We start from the raw sequence: 12,970 nt of genomic DNA on the forward strand, positions 1-12,970 counted from the left end.
GTGGTGAGAACACGATCCGAGATCTAACCGATCTAACTGCAAAAGTACTGCGCATTTTGGACTAAACCAGCTGCCGTAGTCAGCTGCGCAGTTCATTATCGGATAATCGGTTTGTTGACAGTTTCTATTAGCAGTATTACCACAATGACAGATCGTGGACATACCTGGAGTTGCGAGGAGGTCCGGGTGGAGCCTCAGAAATTTGGTGTCTTCGCCGTTGTTTTCAAGCCGCATCCGCGATTCATTCTGAAAATGAACGGTTAGTCTTGAGCACCGTATACAAACTATGTAGAACAACCATGGAGACATAATTACAGCACGCAGCCAAAAACACAAAATAACGTTGTTTTTTAGCAATGAAATAGGTGCACTTTAATAAATGTACTATAAAACTTAGTGACCAATGTCCTGTGCAGGGATCTTGTTGATCTAATAGCAGACAGATATGGAGAGAGGACCTGAGATTTTAAAGAAAGCTTTTATATCAAACAGTGTTGACAAAAAGCGACACAGTTGCGAATCCTTATAAAAGAGCTCTATTATTTTTTACATTAACAGTTTAAAAAAAAATTTTTAGAAGATACATTTTAAGGGGTTCTGTTTCTCTTTTGAATCCATATGAAGTATTGAGTTGAAATATTTAATGATTTTAATAATCATCTCTGGTTAACTTCAAAGAGGAAGCGTTCCTATAGAAAAATGAATAGCAGGTAAGTTGTAGGACATGTCTGCAGGTCCAAGGTTAAGAGCCAGTGACAGCTCTCAATTAATCAACTAAATTGCAGACTAATAGCATTAGCCAACAGAGGCCATTCGGGGTCAGGGTTAGCGTGCCACAGAAGTGTTTCCATCGGCCAGTTATGTGCTTGGCTTTCTAAACAGTGGACCGTTCTGTACTGAGCAACGAAACCCCTGGTGCTCTGCGTCACAAGCTGAAAAGAGATGCCTTTTGGTCAGGTTATGATTTGCACTTGCCCCTCTCTCTCCTGTTCATCCTTACCTCTCAACCATTTATTTCCTCATTTGACTTTTATTCCTCTACATGAAAGTGTACAATGCTTGATCTGTTTGCTGTCTGTCTGTGGGTAATCAGCACCTCATCATGTCCAGCCACATGCTTATGCCATTAAACACCATATCAAAATCACTTCACCTGCCAGCTCTCTGTCAGTAGAAACACTTGTTTGAATGCACACTTTTTTTACTATATACCCGTTACCTAAGTAGACTGCGTAAGCTCTCATCCTGAATGCGGACGCGACTAAGATGGCGGCGCTACTGGAAGGTATTTATTTCAACCCAGTCTCACCCCATGGCGTCAATATTTGACGACACTTGACCATGCGTCAATATGTTGACGCGGAGGGCATACCATTTTTTGACGAACTGGGGACTTCAATATTATTAAGTCCGTTGCATTCTCTTTCCTATTTTCTTACCATTTTCGCGTCGGTTTAGGGTTAGATTTACATAATGACATCCCTACCCAAACCTAACTCTAACCCCAACGCCAGGTGACAACTGTTTAATTTCGCGTACCTAATTCTAACCCCAACGCCAGGTGACAACTGTTTAATTTCGCGTACACTGTTTAATTTTGCGTAATCTAACCCTAAACCGACGCGAAAATGGTAAGAAAATAGGAAAGAGAATGCACCGAACGTAATAGTATTGAAGTCCCCAGTTCGTCAAAAAATGACGCGAAAGGTATACCCTTCACGTCAACATATGACGAATGGTCAAGTGTCGTCAAATATTGACGAAATGGGGTGAGACTGTGTTATTTATTTTCGTTAATAAAGTTTTAAATATGGATATTTCTACAACAACACCGTGTGGATTACCCTCAGAAGACCTTTGTTTATCATCCTGGAGCCGTTTGGATTTAATTTGTGAAGGATGGACGCACTTTTTTTGGACTTGAAGGTCGTGGACTATGGGTGGACCCCGTAACATTACATTTAATCAACTGAAAACTCTTTTTCATATATATATATAAAATATCCGAAAATGTGTTTGTCTGAAAAACGATGGACATATGCAACTCGGACAGCTTGGGGGTGAGTAAATCATGGGTTTAATATCATTTTTGGCCGAACTATCCCTTTAATGAATATATCTTTCAAAAACTGAAAAAAAAATCCCTAAATTTGAAATATTTTATTAATGTATGTTTAACTTGGCAATTCATACTGCTTATCAAAGTTTTGCAGCATTTATTTAAATGCTGTTTTACCATTGTATTATACACTGTCAGTCAAGGAGAGCCATTAGATATGGTCCCGTTTAAAGAGATGCTGCAGCTCCCCCTTGTGTTTTTTAGAGAGAGATGCAATCATTGCGGTGATCTGAAATCATCGTATTGAGGTCAAACAATTGCGATGAGATGATTATTTAATCATTGTGACACCCCTAGCAGTGACTTCTATCCAAAGACACTAACATACAAAGAAAAAACTTCTTGGTGACACTAACTAAATAAACTGCAAAGCTAAATGCAAAATTACAATGACAATTTTATTAGAAGTCTATTCACCAAAAAATGAAATGATGTCAATATTTACTTACCCTCATATTGTTTCAAACCCATAGGGAAATCTTCACAAAGTTTTAGTGATTACATCTGTCAATATCCAAAAACTCATAAGCTCAGTGGGTTTGATAAACACGCATACTGATCAAATGTATGGGTTTAAAGCACCATAATCACTTTGAAAATGAGCATCTGCCAAATGCATAAATATAAATTACTTGTATGGTGAATTTAATATAAACAGACATTTATATAAAGCTGCTCTAGGAACAGATAAAAATCTTTGTACCATTTCTCCAGCTCTCAAATTGAATTCTCAAACTAGTCACATTTGGTTACAACACACTGTCAATGACATCATCAGTCATTATGCAATACATAAATGGTTGCACTGAACTGCTATTAAAATGAAACATTTTCTTAACTATGTTTCACATAATAAATAACAGCATAGGGGTTTGGAACAATATAACGCTGAGTAAATAATGGCTGAATTTAGATTTTTGATTGAAATATTCCTTCAATGCAGCAGTCCTGCTTTGCCAAACTTATCTTCTGCCATGAATTTAGGAGCACTGAGCGTTCCATTGGCATGATCTCTATTAAGTCAGTCCATATTAATATTAACAAAACAAAAACTGTTTTAAATATAGGATCACTATTGACAGACTAATTTATTCCAGGAATAATCACTGGCCTTAATCTTTGCCGGGAAACAGGAATGACACAACGTTTGTAGGCTACAGTAGATGTGTGTGTCTTTGCTTTTCGAAGTCTGAGCTCAGAAGCTGTGCTGTCGATACATTTTGATCTCACCTGTAAAGGGTCCTTTACTAAAAAATATTTTTTCATCTGAATAAAAGTTTTGAAAGTTTCTTGTGCGCATGCAAAATCATTAAAAAATCTGCAAAAGCCTCTTTGTGTGACTCTTAATACAAAATACACTACACTTTAGGTAGTTATAAAAAAAATACGTACAAACTTATTTGGACATTTAAATTACATTTCTTTTAAGGATCACCTCTCTTGTTTTGTGAAGTATTGCAGGTTTTGATGGAAAGGAGACAGCTATGTGATTGAGGATGTCCATCAGCGCCTGTTGTATCTTTGTGATGGATGAGCAACTGTCCATCAAACCCCTCGCCCTGCAGCCGTGTGCAGGTGCTCAAGCCCACAGCTGGAAAAACTCAACGCAAAAATATCCACACCTGTGTGAAGAGCCTATAAAGCACAGACAGATATCTTTAAAAAGAGCCAACTAGGTCTCAAGGTGATCTCCACTGAATAAACATTATTCTTAGAGCAAAGGTCTTCAACAGGGGGTCCGGGACCCCTTGGGGGACTTTGATGGTGTTAGTAGGGGGTCCGCCAAATGTTTTTTCAATTCATAAAATTATATTTCATCTGTCTTCTTTAGTTCCTTATAGGCTGTGGTGGAAAACGAGGCTATAAAGGTATAGGAGGCGGATCTTTTGGGGCTCTGCCAGCTGCAAGCCATTGGCACAGCCACATGCGTTCACCTTTCTGTTTATTTTATTTTGTTATGTTAGTTATAAGCTAGTTTGCTTATTTATATTCCCCAAAATGCAAAACACATAAAGCAACAAGTCTCAACTAGTTCTGATCATAGACTGTAACAAAATATGGATGTAGTGTCAGTGACGTCACAAATAGGTTTCTGAAGATAGTTTTTGAAGCTTAAAGTAGGCCGTGTCTACCATCGCCATCTTGGCCCGCGTCACTGTGCATTACTCACGGATATCCGAAAATGGGTAAAAAGGCGGAATGTGGGTAAAGCTGAGATGACTGGTTGCTGAAACCACACCCGCCTAGCTCGACTCTAGTGACGGCAGTGGCTGTTCAACCGTTACTTAAGTGGCCAAGCCCTTAATTATGCAGAACTTTAAGGCTTAATATCATTTAAACAGATGAGTTACAAAAAATTCACCTCCCTCGCAGTTGTCATGAAGGGCAGAATTAGCTATACAGACCAAAAACAATTTTTGTACCAGGCTGTAAACATATTATTTTCTACTGTAAAGTTGGCCAATTTAACATGGAGGTCTATGGGAATTTAATCCCTTTTGGAGCCTGCCTCTAGTGGCCAGTCAATGAATTGCAGTTTAAATTACTTCCGTATTGGCCTCATCAGAGAGATCGGAAGGTTGCCCCTCAGTTCTGATCCAAATCTCACAAAAAAACGAGGTTTCAGTCACACTTTTAGTGGTTTTACCAACAAAGGCCACTAGGTGTCAACAGTTAGCGGCATAATCTTGTCACAAACTAATTAATTACTGTCACTGCGTTTTATTAATGCAAAAAGGTTTTAAAATATGGACATTCTTAGACCTTTCCAACGATATATAGTTTGTCAAGATTATAGTTAAATATGTAATGCCAAAAGTCCCACCTGTGGGAAGGTGACAGTTTAAGGGTTTTTAAAGGCCTTTACTTTGGAATTCAACCTCTCTTCCTCAACTCAAGTTTTGGAAATTGCTGCGATTCAAATTTCCCAAGCAGTGTGGTTAGTTGTGGGATACTCCATCATTAAAAACAGGTTAACATTAATTAGGTGACGGTTTTACGAGGGCAGCGCCTGAACCAACCAACAGACTCTTAAAGCTCCTCAGGTCTCTCACTATCTGGAGACAGAGCTCTTCTCTTTGAGCAAAGAAACACTGAACACATGCCACTGGAGGAAAATCACTCTTGAATGGACCTTGACGTTTTTATACTCTCCCTTAAAACATAATCTCTCCGAGCTAAAAGAAGTCTTTCAGGAAAACCCTTCCCAAAAATCTCTGAACGTCTGACAGCTGCATGCAGGCATCTCTCCTTCCCTGAGTAATGTGACGATTCTGATGAAACCAGCGAGTGTGAGTGGAGATTAGTAAACATATAAATAAAGTTCCAAATAAAAATATATGAGCGTCAATGTGTTTATGTTATTCACGTTTGTGCTTGCTCCAGAGGAACATGTCAAAAAGAGAGATCTATAAAAATGTTTTTTGGCCAGAGACCTATGGTGGTGTATCACATGTGTAGGTTCTCTCAAGTCAGGTCACTAATGCACATCTGTTCAACTAATGCCAATAAACACATACGAGCTTGCACAACAACTTCCACATAATAACACAAGAAAGATATGCCACGGCAGGCGTAACAACCAGACTTACCTGCTCTTGAGATGCTACCGGCTGCGGGCTCATATGGGGCTTCTCTCTCGGATCAATGCGTTTTGTAATGTTTCATCGCTGCTTGCAAGCAGATTTTCTACTCAAAAAAGTGTAATGGAAAACTAATTACGACGGCTAAGTTACCACAAGCAGGAGACCCATTTGGGTGACTTGATAAATCTACCACTAAATGTCAATCAAACTCATCGAAGATTATCCAAAAATACATGTCATTTACTTGAAGGTTTTATATGTTCTTTTAAGTGTTATAATCGTGTTTGTAATTTTACTAACGTGCCTTTTTATCACGCTCATTGCTCCAGCGCTGTTTTACGTGTGACATCATGCTGCGCTGTGAAGACCGATCAGCCTATGACATCAAAGTACCGCGAGAGCAAACCGAGAACACGAGCATGTTCGGAGCTATGGTTCGGAGCTGTCTGCTCTCGACTCTATCTCGCAGTACTTTGATGTCATAGGAGGATCGGTCTGCGCAGCACCGCGAGAAGTTAAACACATCAAATCACACCGACGTTTCCTTCATTTATGTGGGTCGACGGCGGCGCTTATGTATATCACAATCTAATATTTTAATCTCATAATCACAATATTTTGTACAAGCTACTTGCTAGTTCTCAGGAAACAAATTATCGTATGCAACAAACAACGTTATTGATTCTCCAAAATCATGCAAATCAAAACTGAATTTTAGGTATACTTTACCATAGTAAATTATAGTAAATTCCTAGATACTACAGTGTTTTGATCCTTACCATAGAAAGCAATGACGTATTAAATACAATTAATCAAATACAATACTGTACAGATACTGTATATACAATAACAAAGTGTAGTAATTACTACTAAAATATACTATAAATTCACTACAGCTTATTATAGTACATACCAAAGTATACCTCACTGTTTTTTCATGTTCAACTTAAACACACCCAAAATGATTAAAATGATGGTACATTAACCACATTGAACCTAGTTCACTCTAATAGTGAATAATGACTTAAATTTAATTGTATTCTTCATGCAAAGTTATCACATTCACATGATTTCAAATTATTTAAAATATAGCACATAAGACACTTTTTATGATAACTTATGTCCGTTTTAGGATTTGTGATAAACAACAATTATATCCTGCTTATATTGCATCTCCTGTTATGTTTCACAAATGAAAGCATTACTCAACTGTGCTGATATTATAATAGTAGACCACACAATAATAACAGACCATATAATAAAATATAAACCATTTCCTTTCCAACCACAGAGTCTCGTAACACATAAACAAAAAGGAAATAATGTTTTAGAGGTGACTATAGGGAAGAACCATATTTTAGATTATCGGCTTTCGCGTTCATAAAGATACACACACACATTTACACATTCGGTTTTTTATTATTATACACTGGGTTTATGCCCATGGCTTATGTTGACATCTCATTGACATATCAAAGACGGTTGGCTTTGTTCTTTTTTAGATGCGGTTAAGCACAAAGAAAATTTTGGGTAATCCCAGCTAACAATTTTACGTTATAAAAACGTTCCCGGAACGTCTTACGAAAGTTTGGAAAACGTTTTTTTTTTTTAACGTTCTTACAACGTTAAAAACGTCCAGTTTTTTAGACGTGGTATTAACGTTAATGTGTGGTTATAAGAACGTTATTCAAAACGTTTTTAGAAAGGTTCAGTCTGTTGTTATATTAATGGTCTAATAACGTTTTTAAAAACGTTATTGAAACGTTCCATTCACCATTATATTCATGTTCTCAGAACGTTTTTCTAACGTTCGTAACAGGTTATAAAAACATTGTTTAAACGTTCTTAGACAGTACAAACGTCCAGTTTTTTAGACGTAGTATTAACGTTATTGTTTGGTTACAAGAACGTTTTTAAAAACGTTTCTAGAATGGTTTGGTTTGTTGTTATGTTAATGTTCTAAGAACGTGTTTCAAAACGTTATTAAAACATTCCAATCACCATGATATTACTGTTCTAAGGACGTATTTAAAACCGTTTCTGAAACGTCCCATTTGCCATTTTATTAATGTTCTAGGAACGTTTTTCTAACGTTTGTAACTGGTTACAAAAACATTCGGTTGAAACGTTCTTGGAACGTTAAAAGCGTCCAGTTTTTTAGACGTAGTATTAACGTTATTTTTTGGTTACAAGAACGTTTTTAAAAAAGTTTCTAGAATGGTTCGGTTTGTTGTTATGTTAATGTTCTAAGAACGTGTTTCAAAACGTTATTAAAACATTCTAATCACCATAATATTACTGTTCTAAGGACGTTTTTAAAACTGTTCTCGAAACTTCCCATTTGTCATTATATTAATGTTCCTGGAACGTTTTTTTAACGTTTGTAACTGGTTACAAAAACATTCGGTTGAAACGTCCAGTTTTTTAGACGTAGTATTAACGTTATTGTTTGGTTACAAGAACGTTTTTAAAAACGTTTCTAGAATGGTTTGTTGTTATGTTAATGTTCTAAGAACGTGTTTCAAAACGTTATTAAAACATTCCAATCACCATGATATTACTGTTCTAAGGACGTTTTTAAAACCGTTCTTGAAACGTCCCATTTGCCATTATATTAATGTTCTAGGAAAGTTTTTCTAACGTTTGTAACTTACAAAAACATTCGGTTGAAACGTTCTTGGAACGTTAAAAGCGTCCAGTTTTTTAGACGTAGTATTAACGTTATTTTTTGGTTACAAGAACGTTTTTAAAAACGTTTCTAGAATGGTTCGGTTTGTTGTTATATTAATGTTCTAGGAACAAGTTTAAAAACGTTATTAAAACATTCCATTCACCATGATATTAATGTTCTAAGGACGTTTTAAAAACGTTCTTAAAACATTCTATTCACCATTATATTAATGTTCTTAAAACGTTTTTCTAACGTTTGTGACAGGTTATAAAAACATTATGTTTTAAACGTTCTTAGAACGTTAAAAGCGTCCAGTTTTTTAGACGTAGTATTAACGTTACTGTTTGGTTATAAGAACGTTATTTAAAACGTTTTTAGAAAGGTTCAGTCTGTTGTTGTAATAATGTTCTAAGAACATTTTTAAAAACTTTATTAAAACGTTCCATTCACCATTATATTAATGTTCTCAGAACGTTTTTCTAACGTTTGTAACAGGTTACAAAAACATTATGTTCTAAACGTTCTTACAACGTTAAAAACTACGTTTTGACATTTTTATAAACTTTGGTTATGATAACGTTATTAGAAAGTTTTTAGAACGTTCCAGTCTTGTAATAAAAATGTTCAAATAACTTTAAAACATTATAATGTTTCATCCCCATTATATTAACGTTTTCCTAACGTTTGCATTAAATTATAAAAACTTTGCTGAAGGTTTTTTGGTTATAAGAACATTATTCAAAACATTTTTAGAGGAACATTCAAGTCACTTGTCAGGGACAGAAGACAACAGAGGCAGAGAGTAAAATCAAACAGTTTATTAAAAGTTGAGGTAAATTGTAATGGTAAAAAATGAAAGTCCAGGTGAAGAGCAGGCACAAACACACCACCCAGTCACAGGTGTATTCCAGAGTATCCAAATATCCAACACATATGACGACAATGGCTGGAAGCCTCTGGTAGATAGAGTCAGATTAGTCCCAGCAGCATACAAACATAGCTAGCACTGGACAGTGTGTTTGTGTGTGAGAGTCTTAAATGGTGCAGAGATGATAAGGTGTGCCAGGTGATCGTGATTAGTAATTGGGTGATTTTGATCTGGTGAAGTGAGTGGGGGAAAAAACTTGGAAAATCACTCATATAAACAATGTTTTTTATATATATTTTAAAAAATAACATTCCTTTCACTTAAATATTCTCAAAGTTTTTGTATGTAAATGTTATTGCAATTATATTGCAATTACTATCCAATATAGAAATTATAAAATGGAAAGCAAAAAGATTTTTCATTAGCCTTCCCACCCCACAATTGAGTCAAGACTGGATCATTGAAATAATCAGTTAGATTAAAATAAAATGTGACTGAATCACAAAAAACAGTCATAAGTACCACAGGTAAATTTGTAGCAATAACCAACAATTCATTTTATAGCTCAAAATTTTAGATTTTGATTTATGCCAAAAAGCATTAGGATATTAATCCAGGACTAGGCATTTTTATTTTTCTCATCCTTACATTTACTTAAATTTCTTTAAATCTAGGGCTGGGCCGATACAACTTTTTCATGTCTGATACCGATGTCGATTCCATAACCTTGAGTATTTGTTGATACCTAAACCTAACCAGTTACAAACGTTAGAAAAACGTTCTTAAAACGTTAATATAATGACAAATTGAAGGTTTCAAGAACGGTTTTAAAAACGTCCTTAGAACATTAATATCATGGTGAATGGAATGTTTTAGTAACGTTTTGAAACACGTTCTTAGAACAATAATATAACAACAGACCGAACCATTCTACAAACGTTTTTAAAAACGTTCTTGTAACCAAACAATAACGTTAATACTACGTCTAAAAACAGGACGCTTTTACTGTCTAAGAACGTTTAAACAATGTTTTTATAACCTGTTACGAACGTTAGAAAAACGTTCTAAGAACATGAATGTAATGGTGAATGGAACGTTTTAATAACGTTTTTAAAAATGTTCTTAGAACATTAATATAACAACAGACTGAACCTTTCTAAAACGTTTTTAAAAACATTCTTGTAACCAAACAATAACGTTAATACTACGTCTAAAAAACTGGACGTTTTTATAACGTTCCTAGAACGTTTCAACTGAATGTTTTTGTAACCAGTTACAAACGTTAGAAAAACGTTCCTAGAACATTAATATAATGGCAAATGGGACGTTTCAAGAACGGTTTTAAAAACGTCCTTAGAACATTAATATCATGGTGAATGGAATGTTTTAATAAAGTTTTGAAACACGTTCTTAGAACAATAATATAACAACAAACCAAACCATTCTAGAAACGTTTTTAAAAACGTTCTTGTAACCAAACAATAACGTTAATACTACTTCTAAAAAACTGGACGTTTTTACTGTGTTAGAACGTTTAAAAAATGTTTTTATAACCTGCTACGAACGTTAGAAAAACGTTCTGAGAACATAAATATATTGGTGAATGGAACGTTTCAATAACGTTTTTAAAAACGTTATTAGACCATTAATATAACAACAGACTGAACCTTTCTAAAAATGTTTTGAATAACGTTCTTATAACCACACATTAACGTTAATACCACGTCTAAAAAACTGGATGCTTTTAACGTTGTAAGAACGTAAAAAAATTAACGTTTTCCAAACTTTCGTAATACAGTCCGGGAACGTTTTTATAACGTAAAATTGTTAGCTGGGGTACTCCCTTCTACAATATTCGATCTGGCCATTTTTGCCAATATCGGACTAATATCGATACTGCATATCGGATCGGCTCACCCCAATTTAAATCCCCAGAAGATACATTTTTATGCTAACATTTTTAGAATATTCCACTATGCAATGGTAATGTTGTAATGCTAACAATACAATTATAACGTTTTCAATGCTACCATTGTAAGAAAGTTACAATGCATAAACAATGGTAACGTTTTCAATGCTACCGTTTTAAGAACGTTACATTACATACACAATGTTTTTAATAGTAGGGTGTGCAGAATGTTCTGATAACAAAGCAAATATAACGTTTGCAATGCTACCGTTTTAAGAATGTTACATTACATACACAATGGTAGCGTTTTCAATGTTACCGTTTTAAGAACGTTACATTACTTTACATTACTTTCTTTCCTGGTAAAATAAAGGTTTAATAATAATAATAATAATAATAATTACATACACAATGGTAACGTTTTCAATGCTAGGGTATGTAAAACGTTCTGCTAACAATGCATTTATAACATTTGCAATGCTACCGTTTTAAGAACGTTATATATTACATACAAAATGGTAATGTTTTCAATGTTGCTGTTTTAAGGACGTTAGATTACATACACAATGGTAACGTTTCCAATGCTAGGGTATGTAGAACATTCCGCTAACAATGCAATTATAACGTTTACAATGCTACCGTTTTAAGAACGTTACATTACATACACAATGGTAACATTTGCAATGCTTGGGTGTGTAGAACGTTCCATTAACAATACAATAAAAACGTTTCTAATGCTAACGTTTTAAGGACGTTTATTAATTGCAGATAACATAGGGAAACGTTCTACTAATGTTATTGCAAGAACGTTTTTGGATAACTTTGGGAGCACCTTTACAGAACGTTAGCCAAAGTTATAAGAACGTTCCCTGTTAGCTGGGATGCCACAGGAATAGATTGACAGGTTTACAGATATATGTTTTATAAGGATGCCTCTCTTTTCATTGTATGAGACTTATAACACTAATAAAATCAGACAAATGGTCTCAGAAATGTAATATAATACTTCTCATCTTTTATGAAACTTTGAAATTTTGTCTTTGTGTGGGGGGCCACACCTGCGCACATGTCTTACATTACTGTGGTAAAGTTTATCCTTTGTCATGTTGAAGCCCAGTGTTCTCAACTAACTTATCTTATAGATGTTTTTATGGTAAGTGATGGCATTCATACTTTTTTTAACTTTGGTTGGATGTCTAAATATATTATGAGGATACTGTATTTTATAAATATACAGAAAGAACACTAAGTGTTAAAGGAACAGTATGTAGGATTGTGGCCAAAACTGGTATTGCAATCACAAAACATGTGGCTAAAGCTGGTACTGCAATCACACAGCTGGTGGCCAATATACAAAACGACAACATAAACATCAGTTGAGGGCTGCAACTCCACTTTTTCAATGATAATATCCTGGTTATACCACTGTTGTCAGTGATATAAGTATTTGAAATGAAAATTATTTCTTAATGTCTAGTGACATTTCAGGGCCATTTAATGATTAATTGATATACATTTCTTACATACTGTTCCTTTAAATAAAGTGCTTCTGTCTGAGGTTTATAAATGAATGTTCTCCTGTGGGAAAGTGTGCGTGGGTCTGTCAAAAGTCATGAAGGGATTGAGAGATGTTTGTAGGTAAAGAGAAAATCTTCTTTGATGTCGAAAATCCCATATCTGTGGTTTTGTTAGTGAATGAAGCTCCAAGACTCAATCAGACACCAGCATGGGAAACCCCTCATGACAAAAGACACACACATACACACACATTTATGACAACATCCAAACACACACGTACACACACACACACAACAAATAA

Source organism: Paramisgurnus dabryanus, chromosome 20, assembly GCF_030506205.2.
Source record: "Paramisgurnus dabryanus chromosome 20, PD_genome_1.1, whole genome shotgun sequence".
In the NCBI taxonomy this organism is placed as follows: domain Eukaryota; kingdom Metazoa; phylum Chordata; class Actinopteri; order Cypriniformes; family Cobitidae; genus Paramisgurnus; species Paramisgurnus dabryanus.